The 15,144-nt window shown below is 38.0% G+C and overlaps 1 protein-coding gene across 1 annotated transcript in view; it reads left to right on the plus strand.

The window, feature by feature from the left end:
* Nucleotides 1-14,389: 14,389 nt before the first annotated feature.
* The window catches only part of GALNT3 (polypeptide N-acetylgalactosaminyltransferase 3), a 65,243-nt gene continuing 64,488 nt past the window's right edge, over nucleotides 14,390-15,144 (plus strand). The window contains exon 1 of the mRNA XM_064382652.1: nucleotides 14,390-14,450. The gene's annotated coding sequence lies outside the window, so the exon portion shown is untranslated. The remainder of the gene's footprint in view (nucleotides 14,451-15,144) is intronic.

Below are 15,144 nucleotides of genomic sequence, written 5' to 3' on the forward strand. Positions count from 1 at the left end.
CCAAACTTAGAGTTTCAAAGCATTTCAAACAAATGCAGAGTAAAATGTTCAGTAAGTGTAGCCAAATTTGACAATTACATTTTGAATGGCTGATTATATGTTTTACAGCTGTTTAAGTGTTTCAATTTGGATGCTTAGTTACCTTCTCCCCTGTGAGATCACCTTGACTACTCTCTGCTTTTACTCTTCCTTGTAGCAATGACTTCTTTGGAGGAAGTCTAATCTCATTCTCAGTGGCAGAAATAAAGTGAGCAGTGAAATGTAAACAACATCTCTTCACCTGACAGGATGTTCAAAATCCAAAATCCCCCTTCACAGCGTAATAGCTGTTGCTACAGTTTAAACATATATTCTCTTAGCAATCATGATGCACCTCATTTAATGCTGAATTATCTGCTTCTATAAATCAAGCCATAACATTTGTGAGCATCTAGTTTCAAAGGATTATCTTAGCTTTGGAGAAGGCTTCAATGGCACTCTCATTTCACTTTCTTTTTCCTAAATTTGAGACACTTTTGAATTTGCAAAGTAATCTGTTTTATGAAATTCTGTTTCTGGCATAGGAATGTATTTAGATGAGTGAGGGAACTGATGAGGTGTGAAGAGAAAAAGAGGATTATTAATCCAAGTGACAGTTATATTGTATTTGTCATAGGTAATTTATCATTATGTGTTATCTCGACACTATGAAAACAAGGGATTACTATGTCTTACAGAGGCATCTTCTCCTAAACTATGACCCACCCTCAGCTGTGGTTGTATGACTTGTCTTAAACTTCAAGGAAAGGTTAATACTTTAAAATGTCCATAGATAATCAAACAAGGATATTGTAGTAGAATTTAAAAGACTGGAGATTGAGAGTCTCTTCCTAGACGACTAAGGGAAACTCACAAGTCACAAAATCTGATACTAGGGGGAGCTGTTGTTCATTCTAGGGCCTGTTCTTCTCTGCATCATTTGTCTGTTGTTACATGACTTAGTGGGACAAATCAACAGCAATCACTTCTTATTGTGACTTCTCATGATTTTGGGTGTTGACTGGATTCAGAGAGGCAGTTCTTACTGGGGTGTCTCATATGGCTACAGGCAGTGATTGCAACATGTGGTGCTCCTTGATCACCACTCTAGAGTTTTTCTTTGAGAAAACTCTAACACAAATTATAAAGACTAAAATAAGACATAAAAAAAGGGATCTTGGAAGAAACAGATATAATAACGTAATACAAAGTCTTCTTCTTTTCCAGTTACTGTTCTGAGTGCTGGGTACATTTTGCTCTCATTTGCACCTCACAATAATGCCGTGCATTATTGTGTACTCTTATTGTTTCTCTTTTACTGAGACAGCTGATGAGCAGAGGTTAGATAACTTGCCGAAGTTCATAGGCACAGTCAATGGCAATACTGATTGGCATTTAAGCTGGCTGTAGAGTCTAAATTTCCAGCCAGTACACCATATACTAGAAACCATTAATGGAATAACAGGAAAAGTTTCTGTAAGTAACATCCTCAGAAACAAAAGTAGATTTTGCACCCAGGAAAAAGAACAGAATGCTATCTGAAAGAAATAAAATTTTTAAAAGCCCTTTAAATTTTTTTTTGAAATACAGAGCACTAATAAAAACAGAAGAATTTAAACACAAAATTTGGGCTGGGCGCAGTGGCTCACGTCTGTAATCCCAGCACTTTGGGAGGCTGAGGCAGGTGGATCACGAGATCAGGAGTTCGAGACTAGCCTGACTAACATGGTGAAATCCCATCTCTACTAAAAATACAAAAACAATTAGCTGGGCATGTTGGCATGCACCTGTAATCCCAGCTACTCTGGAGGCTGAGACAGGAGAATCACTTGAACTCGGGAGGTGGCAGTTGCAGTGAGCTGAGATAATGCCACTGCACTCCAGCCTGGGAAACAAAGTGAGACTTCATCTCAAAAAAACAAACAAATAAATAAACACAAAATCTGATAAAATCTTTCAGAAACTAAAGCAAAAATCAAGAGATGAAAAACAGTATAGAAAAGACAAGAATCAGAGGTTTTACATTCAATTAACCTATTTATGCAGGAGGTTGCAGTTTTTTGTGTGTGAAAAATCAGACCTTGGCGATGACCTTGACAGTAAGATATAGATAACTCCCACACGTTTAGCATTCCAATAATGGAACACTAGGCATAAATGGATTAATAGAAGTTCCACAAACAGGGAAGAGATATAACAGAGGGGATAGCATTATCAAAGAAATCATAGAATAAACATTTTTGGTACTGAAGGACACATTATCAGATTGAAAGGGCTGATTAAGAACCTAACACAATTAATTAAGACAGACCCACGTCAAGCAAGGCTTACTATCAGAAAGCCAGGGATAAAGAAAAGATCTTAAAAGTCTCCCAGAGAGAAAAATCAGTTCTCATTACAAGGAATCAGAATCTAGATCAGATTCCACCGAACCTCTCAACAGCAGCATGGGCCCCGTTCCAGTCGGAGCACTGCCTTTGACATTCAGAGGGAAAATGATTTCCAACTTGAATTTGGTACTGTGCCACGCACAATCAAGCATGAGAACAGAATAAAGATATTTTTGACATGCAGTACCTCAATATATGTACCTCAAGTCCTTCTTCTCAAGAGGCTGCTGAACTATTTGCTTCTTTAAAATAAGAGGGTAAATAAAAAACAGGAGGACATGAAATCGAAACTACACAATGCTGATTAAAAATTAGAAAGAATGGGAATATTTAGAAAAAGGCAGATGAAATTTCTAGAACCACTGCAGTTCAGGCTACAAAATCATCTTTGGTAAAGACTTGCAGGAGAAAAAAATTAGCCATTTGAGAGTAGGATAAACTAAGGAATCTCCAGAAAAATTCTTCTAGTGAGACAGTCTTGGGAATCTGTGTCTATATCATGGGCAAAACACAGCTATGTTTGCTCTCTTTCCTAGTTATCCCTCATTCACACAATAAACCTTATTTGAAACATAGAAAAAATAGTCAAAATGAAAATAAAGTTATGTCTTCAAATCACATTTCAAGACTGCTCTTCACTAAATATTGAACCGTATTGTTTGAATGAAGCAATACGGTTAGCAATAATAGATTATCTGCAGGACGCCAGAGAAGCAGAAGGACAGCCAGCCCCAGGAAGATTGTCTCCATGAAAGGAGAAGTATTACTGATAGTTCACCTAATGTGTCTGATTTCACTGAGAGTTAAGCAGCAATATCAGAAAATTTGAGAGTGTGGCACATAGAAAACGAAGAAAACAAAACAATGCATGGCTATTTTAAAGTCTAGGAAAAATGAAAAGTAATGCAAGAAAAGAAATGTAAATTACAAAACTTGGAGTCATTCATCTGTGAGTGATAGGCACAGTGACATCAGTGGAAATACTTAATATTAATTTAACCCCAAAGTCTGCTATAGAGTAAGAAGATGGAAGGAGGGACATGTATTTGCAGTGTGTTACGGTAAGTGTGCATCAGACTGCTTAATCTTCATTTCTCATGCAGGGAAATCATTCAGTAATAACATCTAAAATTGAAAAGTCAATAAAGGGAGCAGGTAGTTTAGAAATTCAGAAGTATATATAAACAAGTGTTGAAGAGCCTGCTTTTGAAGTAGGGCAATGTAGCAGGCAAGCTACTTTTATTAAAAGCTTTCTTAAGTGCTATTTTACTTTATAAAAGCATGCATCTGTGTGTTGCTCTAATAAAATTAAAAATTAAATAGAATTGAAGCTCCAATGAAATAATAAGTATCAGTATCTCCTACCAGTATCTATGATTGCGACTAGAAACTAAGAGCTGTCGCCCCGCTTGGTATGACTATGGATCTAACAGAAAACATCCTGTTGCAAAAAGGCTGAATTCCCTTTATGGAACACGTTACTTTCCACTGAAGCATTGAAGGACATTTAAATCGCTCTTGTTACCAGGAGTAGTAAAACACTGGTCTACTGTCAGTCATTAATTTTCAAAATAGTTATCACTTAAAAGAGGATTATTTAGAAGTGCCATGAGAAAACAAAGTTAAAGACTAAAGCATTCAGAGGGTATAGGGTGAGGTAAATTTGGTCCTTGGGGCCCCACCCGGAAGTTCTGTCTGCAGGGACAGAGCTGAATGAGAGGAAGAAAGGCTTCAGGCTGAGGTGTAGCGTGTCAGCTAGAAAAGTTGAGCACCAGAGAAAGCGTGGGGATGATGGACAGTCGTATTCAAAATGATATATTTTTCTATTTCATGGGTTTGCCATGGGCTAGTTTTGCAAAATTAAAGACCTATGTGGTTTTATCCACTTAACAGACACATTTGGATTTAAATATCTGTAGAAGTATAATAATTATAATATTTCAAAACAATAACTTCCTTTTCTAAATGTAGTATCTCCTAAAGATATTTGTTAACCTGATCTAAACAAGAAGGTTCTGGTCCAAACAGAAGTGTGAGGTGGGAAAAGGACAATGCATTTGTTTAACTATAGTAGGAAAAGGGAGACTTGTTTTTATAGTCTACTGAAAGCATGATTTTTTTTTTTTTTTTTTGAGACGGGAGTTTCGCTCTTGTTACCCAGGCTGGAGTGCAATGGCGCGATCTCGGCTCACCGCAACCTCCGCCTCCTGGGTTCAGGCAATTCTTCTGCCTCAGCCTCCTGAGTAGTTGGGATTACAGGCACGCGCCACCATGCCCAGCTAATTTTTTTTTTTTAATTTTTAGTAGAGACGGGGTTTCACCATGTTGACCAGGATGGTCTCGATCTCTTGACCTCGTGATCCACCCGCCTCGGCCTCCCAAAGTGCTGGGATTACAGGCTTGAGCCACCGCGCCCGGCCGAAAGCATGATTAACATTATATTTGAAAATAGATTTCAACAATATCTCTTGTTATCTTTCCAGTCTCCTGAGTAAAACAGTAACATTCCAGCTCATTCATACTAAAACTTCTGGGTTTCTCTCCTACAGTTAACTTGTAGGTTCACAAGATTGTTCTCTCAGCATCTTCTTTGGCTTGGTGCTGGACTTCTACCTTCTTTATTGTTAGGTGTTTCAGCATCTCTAAGATGTACTCATTTTCCTATCTTCTCATAGACTTTTTCTTAAGAAATATATCCAGTATCATCCTCATCTCTTAATCTTCTATCTTTCCTAATCACTTCCTTTACCCTAAAGTTTCCTTCCAAGTAAACTTTGTGTAAAGCAGAAACTACCCTTTAAAGATATTAAAACCATGGGTTTTGACATTGTTGAAGGGCAAATTGAGAATACATTTTAAATAGTTTAAATATCCATAGTCAGTAACCTTTGGGAATAAAATCTAAAGAGATAATCAGAGAAACATACATTGCTGTTTGCTACAGTGTTATTTGAAATTGAATTGAAATTACTTAAATGTTCATCAATAGTGGATTGGAAAATATGGACAATAGAATTTAATACCATGTGGTATTTTAAGTGGTGAGTTGGAGATCTCTCTCTAATCATCTTCGTATATTTATATGTTTTAAAGAATATATTATTAATTTTAAAAGAGTATGATATTATAGAGGAAATAAAATGTGTCTTCTACCTTCTTGGGGTCTCCGACTGGACCTAAAAGTCAAATAGACATAAGATAGATTAATAGGAGAAAAGTACATATGTTTTATTAGAATTCTACATGTACATGGGACTCCTCACAAGAAAATGAAACCGTGAAGAAGTGACCAGAGCAGGAAGCATATGTACCTTTTGGACAAATAAATGATACATTTGTGAAGAAATGACAAGACAAAGTGGCTTGGGCTAGGGGCAGTTAATTGTGGGGAAGTGACTCAAAGATAAAGTCACTTTATGTGAAAACTAGTGGACAGTAAGAGTTATTTTAGTAAATTTGTGTATGCAGATTAATTTTAGTGTTGATTCCCAGTCTCTGGTGATAAAGTTGTTCTTCACTTTTTGATACAGGGAAGGCAACTGTCTCATAAAAATTTTTATGGCCTGTTTGTTTTGTTTTTAAATAGAAAAGGGCAGTCAGAAAGCCCCCTTCTTTTTGAGTTAGTGTCTCACTCTGTCACAAGGCTGGAGTGCAGTGGTGTGATCTCAGCTCACTGTAACCCCTCCTCCTGGGTTCAAGTGATTCTCCTGCCTCAGCCTCCTGAGTAGCTGGAGCTACAGGTGTAAACCACCACACCCGGCTAATTTTTTTTGTATTTTAGTAGAAATGGGGTTTGACTGTGTTGGCCAGGATGGTCTCAATCTCCTGACCTCGTGATCCACCTGCCTCGGCCTCCCAAAGTGCTGAAATTACAGGGTGAACCACCGCTCCTGCCCATAAAGGCCTTCTTGTACCTGCCGTCTCCTAAGTGTCTTGTTTTCTTTTGTTTTGGTTTTTTGGAGACAGGGTCTCACTCTGTCACCCAAGCTGGAGTGCAGTGGCATAATCGTAGCTCACTGGAGCCTCCACCTTCTGGGTTCAAGTGATTTTCCAGGCTCGGCTTCTCGAGGAGCTGGGACTACAGGTGAGCACCACCACTCCCCGCTAATTTTTGTATTTTTTTTGGTAGGGATAGGGTTCCACCACGTTAGTCAGGCTGGTCTCACACTCTGACCTCAAGTCGTCGCCTGTCTTGGCCTCCCAAAGTGCTGGGATTAAAGGTGTGAGCCACCACACCCAGCCCCAAGTGTCTTTAAATCAAAATAATCAGTATGCCAAAGGGACATATTTGGGGTATGTCCTGAACTCCTTCTCTATTATCCCATTTGTCCTTAAAAAATGTGTATGCCTGATGTCTATCCATATAGATGTCTGAAAGGACGTACATGAAAATTTTCATAGTAGTATTCTTTGGGTACCTAGAAATTTGGTGGGTTTCACTGGGTTTAAAAAATTTTGTAATGAATTCCGCTGTTTTGTTTTGCTACAGTTAGGCATTTTTTAATCAGAAAGAAAGAATAAGTTATTTTCATTAAAAATATATATTGTGGAAAATTACTCTTTAAGTTCTCTACAAATCCTTTCAATAAAGAGTTTATTCTATTCTTGATATATCTGAATTAATTATTTGGGAAAAATTGCTAAACAGCTTTCAAATCATAAAGCAATAGTCTTAGAAGCAACTCCAAGATATTGCCCTGATCTTTGAGCAAGATAATAATTAAGTTAAACAATTTTATATATTTTTCCATGGGGATATATTTAGGGGCAGTATTGGGAGTATAATTAAAAGGCCAACCATAAGTCTTAAATGAAAACAGCAATGCCTTTTGGGCAGAGGCAGTAACTGCTTTCATACACTGAGTGAATATCACTAATGAGAACATTTTATTACATGTGCACAATGGAAGTCAAAATCTCACTGCTCCATGAGCACATTGTGAAATAAAGCATGCCAACTTGTCAGAAACCCTAGTAATACACATGTGAGTTTAAAATTTCTTAAGTAAGACAAAAGTGCAAAAGCTTGGACTGTACCATACACGTATTTTCTGCTCACCAGCGGAAGTTAGCATAACTTGATTAGAAAAATTGACCAGAGAGAAACTGGGACATCAAAACCCTAAAAAAGTTGCATTCACCTGCAAGGCTCAAACTAATTGAAATGGAAATGAAGCAGATTTCTCAGCTTTCAGAGTCCCTCATGTTAGTTACTAGTTTTATGCAATTTCGTTGCCCAAGAGTAAATAAGGATTATCTTTGTAAAATTTTTTACTTTTATACTAATTGTTATTGCTCTTACTAGTCAGGACAAGTAGCTTGGATTAGGTCCAATTTAAGGTCTGTGGAAATTAGTTTGGTTTCCTTCCAGGCCAAGCCAATGAAAATAACTGGTTTCATTCATTTATTAGTCCAGATAAACAGAGCCAGTTTTATTCTGGGCATAATGCTTATCTGTGTGTGTGACTGACCTGCACCGAAGCAGAGGGGAAGACAGAAACTATGAAAGACAGAAACTGAAAAGTTGGCCTCTTTATCCCAAGAGCTAATTGTGTTCCGGAGCAAAGAGAAATATTACTCAGAGGAGCTAATGTTAAGAGCAGCAGGCTCTCTGGTGTTTTGACCTTTGATAGGGAAAATAAAGTAATTTTACAGTGTATTCTGCAAGAGCAGTTTTTCTTAGTTTGTACTCAGCTTAAAGATACACAGGAATGCAAATGAAATTGTTCACTAAGGCACTGCTCCCTATTTGAAAACAATACTTTGCTCTTTCCCAAACTGTGTGAAACATGTTTCCCTTCAAAATTGTATTACCACTTACTTTTATTTTGAGATCTTTAAAATAATTCTACAAGTTTTTGAGTCACTCAGAAATGAATTTGTAATAAAACTAGGACTGGGAAATACTGGTTTATTAATATGGGCATTAATGTCAACATGGCATATTACTTAGCCTCTAACTAGCCACTATGGAATTGACCAAAAATGGCATATCTCCAGTAGTTATTTTTTCTTTAATTAAATAATTTTTAATAAAAATATATTATCATGGTAAAAATCACATAATACAAAGGACAGGCAATGAAAAGTGTGCCTGCTGTCTAGTCCAGATTCCCATCCAGAAATAATTCCTGTTTGTACTTTCTTGCTGATCTTTTCAGAAATTTTCCATGCATATATAGCATTCATGTGTACTAAATGAATATATAAAACACAAGTAAATAGTTATGTCTCACAAATAATGGAAATCTTCCTTATACCCATTCTATACTTTTCTTTCTAGCTTTCTTTTGTTTGTGTGTGTGTTTTAATCTAAAAATATGTCCTAGGGATCATTCCAAATAAGCTCATATAGATCTATATTATTTTTTTAATGATTGATCATCTTATGATTAATCTGTCTTGACCGCTTTGTCTTTTTCTGACACACACACACACACACACACACACACACACATGCTTTTTGCCCTTTCATGCTTCTATGCCTTTGCATCCATTATTGGTTTTATCAGGATTGCCTTCCCTGCCTAATCCACCCAGCAATTGTCTACCAAATCTTGCATTGCTGTCTCAAGGATCATTACCTCTCCTTCCATTCTGGAAGGTACTCATGTCTTCCTCTAGGATTGCATGCTGCTAGGGTATATCTCTCCATTTTTTTTTAAGACATAGGGTCTTGCTATGTTTCCCAGGCCATCACAAGGAGGCCATGTCTATATCATAGGTTTTTTTTTTTCTTCCTGATCTCTGATTATTTTGAACTATCAATTGGACATATCCGATCTTTCTTGCAATATTTATTACATACCATCTTTATTATGATTACTTGTAAATGCCACTTATGACTAGGCTATAATTTATTTCATGTCTTCCCTAAAAATACAAGGAACATTTTTTTTTTGTTTTTGTTTCGTTTTTTTTTTTGACTTTTTTTTTGTTTTTGATTTTTTTTTTTTTTTTGACTAGTCAAGTGCAGTAGTGAGAAGGGGGAAAGAGTAGAACAAGGAGCTCTTTACTGTTACTTTATCAGTTACTCAGATCTGTAACTGACTGAACAATCAATTGAGATAATTCATTACCTTCGGACCAGCCAGAACATTTATATTTCTTACAATGTTTAGCACAGTGCACTGTAATAAAAAATTTACTGGGCATCTACTATCCAGGTAATATGGTAATTTAATGGCTTATATTGCATCACTAAACACTTGGTAATAATAGCAAATGGGTATAGGGCTTGCCATTTGTGGGCACTTTTTAAAGTACTTTAGATCATTAACATTATCTGTTTAATTTACAACTACTAAGAGGTCAGTCTGCTATTATCATTTCTATTTTCAGATATGGAAACGGAGGCACTGATAAATTCAATAATTTGCCCAAGTTTGATAGCTAAGTGTTAGCAGCAGACTTCAAACTCAGGCAGTTTGGCCTCAGAGTCCATGCTTTCAGTCGTTATACAAGACTGACTTGAGGCTTGAGCAGATGTATACTTCAACGCTTTGGGCTAAACATCACAATTTCTATTTTAGAGTGGAGGCTTAGAGATGCAAAATAACTTAGTCATGGTCACCACAGCTCATTGGTGAAGATGGGTTCAAAATTATATTTAACTCTCAAATCCATACATTTTCTACTGCCTATGCTTTCACTGGAATCAAAGTTCTACTTTGCCCCAGGGCATGACTCAAGTCTCAGTTTGTATTTTTCAGCAGAGGTTTTTGCCTGCCCAGCATCTATTTCACCCAAGCACATGGTTATTTCTTCAAGGCTCTATCCTCTGTCACTCTCAGTCCACGGAGGCAGCGCACGACTTCTATTGCCCGTATGTTTACATATCTTCTCCCCAGCAGGAGTTGAAGATCCTGAGAACAGGGATTCCTCCCAAATTCCTCCTTGTCCTCCTTCCTTCCTTCTCCTCCTCCTTCTTCCCCTTCATTAAGGTGAATCTTATGCATGATACATAGCAGGAGTTGAAAATATTCTTTGAATGAATCCCTTGCATATAGTACTTGCTCACTCAATGTTTCTGGGATTGTTTGTCGAATTCCATAGCAAGTAAAATGAGCCTCGCCAAAATGTTAGAATGCCAGCAGGCAGAGAGAGATCGAGTATCATATATGCCCCAGGAATCCTCTACTTCCTTGTACCATTCAAAGACAAGAGTATTTGAGGCACTAGAGGTTTCTGAGGTAGTTTTTATGGGAGGGATCACGTACAATACTTAAGCATAATCTAACCTGTTAGTCAAGGGAGTGACCATACTGACAGATTCCACATCTTTTTCTTTTTAATTTTTTTTTTTTTTTGAGACAGAGTCTCACACTGTCTCCCAGGCTGAAGTGCAATGGCGCAATCTCTGCTCAGTGCAACCTCTGCCTCCCAGGTTCAAGCGATTCTCCTGCCTCAGCCTCCCAGGTGGCTGGGTTACAGGCGCCCGCCACCACACCCAGCTAATTTTTTGTATTTTTAGTAGAGATACGGTTTCACCATGTTGGCCAGGCTGGTCTCAAACTCCTGACCTTGTGATCCACCCACCTCAGTCTCCCAAAGTGCTAGATTACAGGCGTGAGCCACCGCACCCAGCCAGATTCCACATCTTAACAGAGTGAAAAACACAACATTCTCCAGATAGAACAGTAAAGGGCTTATGATACCTATCTCAATTGCAAAAGTCAAGTAATTCCTATGCAGTATTGGACTAAATTGAATTAAGACATTTAGAGTTTCTAAACAGTAAAAAAGATTACAGTGTCCATCCATCTTTTTCCCTTCCAAAAATATAGTTAAAAACAAACAAAACAAAACAAACTCTAAGCCAAAAATAAATGTAAAAAAGTCCTGTGAAATTTCAATTTTTTTCACTGATAACTTTTTTAAAAAGCATCAAATATGAATTTTCTTCCCCCCAAAAATGTTTATAGGAGCCTTCCCTGGTGTGTCCTAAATATATTCTTGATTTTTCTTTTGCATAGTTTTGTGCTGCCTCTAACATGAAAAGTAATGGTGATGTAAGTGCTGACAGTCATGAAAAGGTGACCTCTCAGATTATGTCCTCTGTTGCTGCACAGTGACCCTGACTTTAGACTTACTGGTGTACATGGATTCCCTGTTTCTTCTACTCAGTATTGTAACAGACATTCATTTTCCTTGTTCAAAAACCGCCATTTATTTCCCTTTTTTCCACAACAATACTGCCCTGAGTATTTTCTGAAGAAAGCAGTCGTAATCTTCCTAATATTCCTAATTTTGCACTGAATCTGCAGCGCAGGAAATGTGCTTTGAGGTCACTCATGTATGGGCCACTCTATCTCATTCATTGCGGATATCATATCACACTTATTACCATATAAAGACCCTAATGGGTAAAGAAGGTAAACACAGTGATAATATTGTAGCCCCAAACATTTGGCTTTGGGATACTATAATTAGCAGGGAATGAGGTAGAAATGAAGAAGGACAGTGTAAATGGGGAAGTTAGACAAGATGCAAATAATTATATTATCATTCTTAGTACCACACTCTAGTTCCTGCTTCTAATTAAAGAACCTCATGTTTCAATCAGTTACTGCTGAGTCTAATTTAGAATGATTATATTTTTGACTCTGCAGAACATAAAACTGTAGGAGTGGAGGTGAAAAAGTTCAAGGTGAAGAGATAGGAAAAAGGCAGTGTTTGCCAAGAGAAAATGTAGCACAGGTCTGCATTACTTCCTTGTGCAGCCATTGATACTTCTTGTTTTGCTGGTTTCAGTCTAAGTTTTCCTTTTTATGTCTCTATTTGCTGAAAGACAACAAGAGGAAAGCTGGGCCTGGAAAGGAATTGGTCCACAAGATAGTTTTAATAATGGTTAATATTTTGAGTGCTTACAACATATAGTCACAGTTCTAAGACTTTGATCATCTGACTAAACCCAGTGCCCATGATGTAGGTACTACTGTTAACCTAAGTTTACAAATGAGGAAATGGAAGCTTAGATTGGATAAGAAAAAAACAAAACTTGCCCAAGGCACACAGCTATGCTTTAATCACTATTCTAAAATGACAAATGAACAATGTGAGTATAATAACCTGAGATGAGGCAACGGCTGAGTGAAAAGGATCTCGGTCTAGGAATAAAAGGGCTCAGTTTTTCATCTGCCTTGATTGTGGGGTTATTGTGAAGAGTCAGCTAAGATAATGTTTATTTTAAGGCCTCTGTAAATGTACACAAACCAAACAAGCACAATGCGTTACTCTAGTACACATAAGACAGAATAGTTTGAGAGAACATTTCTATCAGAGAACTAAAATTGAGGGAGTTCACACTTAATATTAGAGGGAGAAAATGGCTATATGGCTACGTGATTAGGTATTCTGGTATTTGGGAAGTTGGGGCAGACAGAGGAGGATAGGCCCAGGATGCTTTCTAGGAAAGCAAAAGAGGAAATGCCAAATGAGGATGAGTAGGTGTTGGCTAGCATGACATGGAGATGTTTAGACCAAAAAGAAAACAAAAAAAGGAAGAAGCGTAAGGAGACGGAGACAGCTAAAGCCCAATGCAAAACTAGAGAAACAAGGAAGTAGAATTTCTCTGGCTGCTGGATTGTCTATGTTTGCCACTGTGGCTGCTGAAACAAATGCTAACCTACTCTGAAGAAGAGAAAACTGAATCCTTGGTCTTCTGCATACTTATTTTGTGGATGCATGGGCCATCTGGGGTCCATCCATGGGCTTGGCTTGCCTTTCTTTTTCTCTCTTTCTTTCTCTTTCTTTCCTTTCTTTCTTTCTTTCCTTCTTTCTCTTTCTCTTTTTTCTTTCTTCTCTTACCCTTCCTCCCTCCCTCCTTCTCTTGTTCCTTCCTTCTTTCCTTTTTTCCTTCCTTCCTTCCCTCCTTGGAAGCTCATGAAGTTGAATTTGAGATGTTTGCCAAATATCTGAAACTAGTGGTCTTCAAATTTAACGCATCAGAATTCCTGAGATTGGTTTGCCAGATTTAGCAATTAAAATTACAGATACTTCATTTAATTTGAACTTCAGATAAACAATAAACCATTTTTTTTAGTATAAGTATGTTCCAAATATTGCGTGGGACAGACATACTGAAAATTATTCATTGTTTATTGGAAATTCAGATTTAACTGGATGTCCTATAATTTGTCTGGCACCCCTTGCCGGGGGAGCTTGTTAAAATGCAGATTTACAAGTTCCATCTTCGAACTCTGTTAGTTACACTGAAATGGGGCCACGTGAGGCTCCAGGGGATTCCAGTTTAGCTTGTTCTTAGACAACACCTTGAGAAACACTGGTCAAGCTTGGATGATACTGACTTGAGGGTGAAACATTTCAGGAGGAGAAAGACACCTGGGAGAGAGGAGGGAGCTATGCATAGCCATGGCAAACCCAGGGGGTGCTAGAGGACCCGGTCGTGAGTAAGGCCAGAAATAGCTGTGAGTGCTAGGACCCCAGTATGATAACAAAAGAAGACATTGATTGAGCCCCCACTGTTGTCATTTAGTCCTCTCAACAACCACATGAGAAAGATAATTATCATCTGTATTTCATTAGATGAGGAAATAAGAGCTCAGGATTAGGTAACTTGTCAAAGGTCCTATAGGTAGTACTGAGTGGAATCAGGGTTTGATCCAAGACTGGTTATTTCCAAAGTCCACATTCTGAGTCAGTCCTATGAAAAAATAGTAGGGTTGAGGAGTTTTGTCAATACAACTATATGTATATATACTGCTAAGTTATCTACAGTCAGGGATGTGACATTTGCCCTCTGGAAGTGCTCAAAAATCTCCACATACTAACATGTATGTAACAAGCAAAGTGGGCATTTCTGAAAAGCCTAAAGATTTGAGCTACTAAAAAATTTGGAGACTGTGATGAGATATTGTTTAAGGAAAGCTTTTTTTTTTTGTCTAGAAGGCTCAGCCACATAGCCAAACCCATCATCCTAAAGGAAAGTATGTCAAGGGACCACTTCCTTTGGAGAAAAGACCAACAATTCTCTCACCAGCTGACTCAAGACAGCTATAAAGGTTCTGAAGAGAATGTCAGGTAAGACCACTAGATACAGGAAACAGGTCAGTGGAGGAATTAGAGCCAATTAGACCAGAAAGCAAGACAGCTCGAAGAAAACGTGGCTAAGGTGTCCTGACATTTGTAGAGCTAGTAAAGAGAAAAGGCAATGGGGAAAGAGGGATATTAGTTGGAAAAGGATTTGACTCAATAAATATGTGGAACATTGCACTGTTATTCCAGCTATTTACTGCTGTTCTCCAGGTTGTCTTGCTCCTGGCCTTGTCATTCTCCGTGGGATGACTCCATGTGATGCATGTTGGCTAATGACATGTGGAAGCTCTAACGGCCAGTATACAATTCTCCAGGATCTCTTTTCCCCTGCCATGAGATTAGAAATGTCCCAGAGAGGGGCTTCTCCCTCAGCCAGAATCCCAGAGGGATATCAATGTATAGCATAGCCAAGCTGATTTGATAGGCACCTAATGTTAGAAAAAAAAAAGTACTTCCACTGTGTCAGAGCTGACACTTTGGGGCTGTTTGTTACTGCAGAACAGCTTAGCTATCCTGACTGGTGAAATAAGAAAGCACTCTGGAAACTGCTTGAAGAAGTGTTAGGTTCCAGGGACTGGAATTATTCCCATATGGCTATGAGACCAGTTTGGAGGATGTTAAAGAAATAAAAAACGTCGTGGAGAGATGTGGGTTGAAATCTTGGCTGAGTGGTTGGGCC

The sequence above is a fragment of the Aotus nancymaae genome, unplaced genomic scaffold, assembly GCF_030222135.1.
Source record: "Aotus nancymaae isolate 86718 unplaced genomic scaffold, 86718_ANA_hifiasm-v0.15.2.pri h1tg000029l, whole genome shotgun sequence".
NCBI lineage: Eukaryota > Metazoa > Chordata > Mammalia > Primates > Aotidae > Aotus > Aotus nancymaae.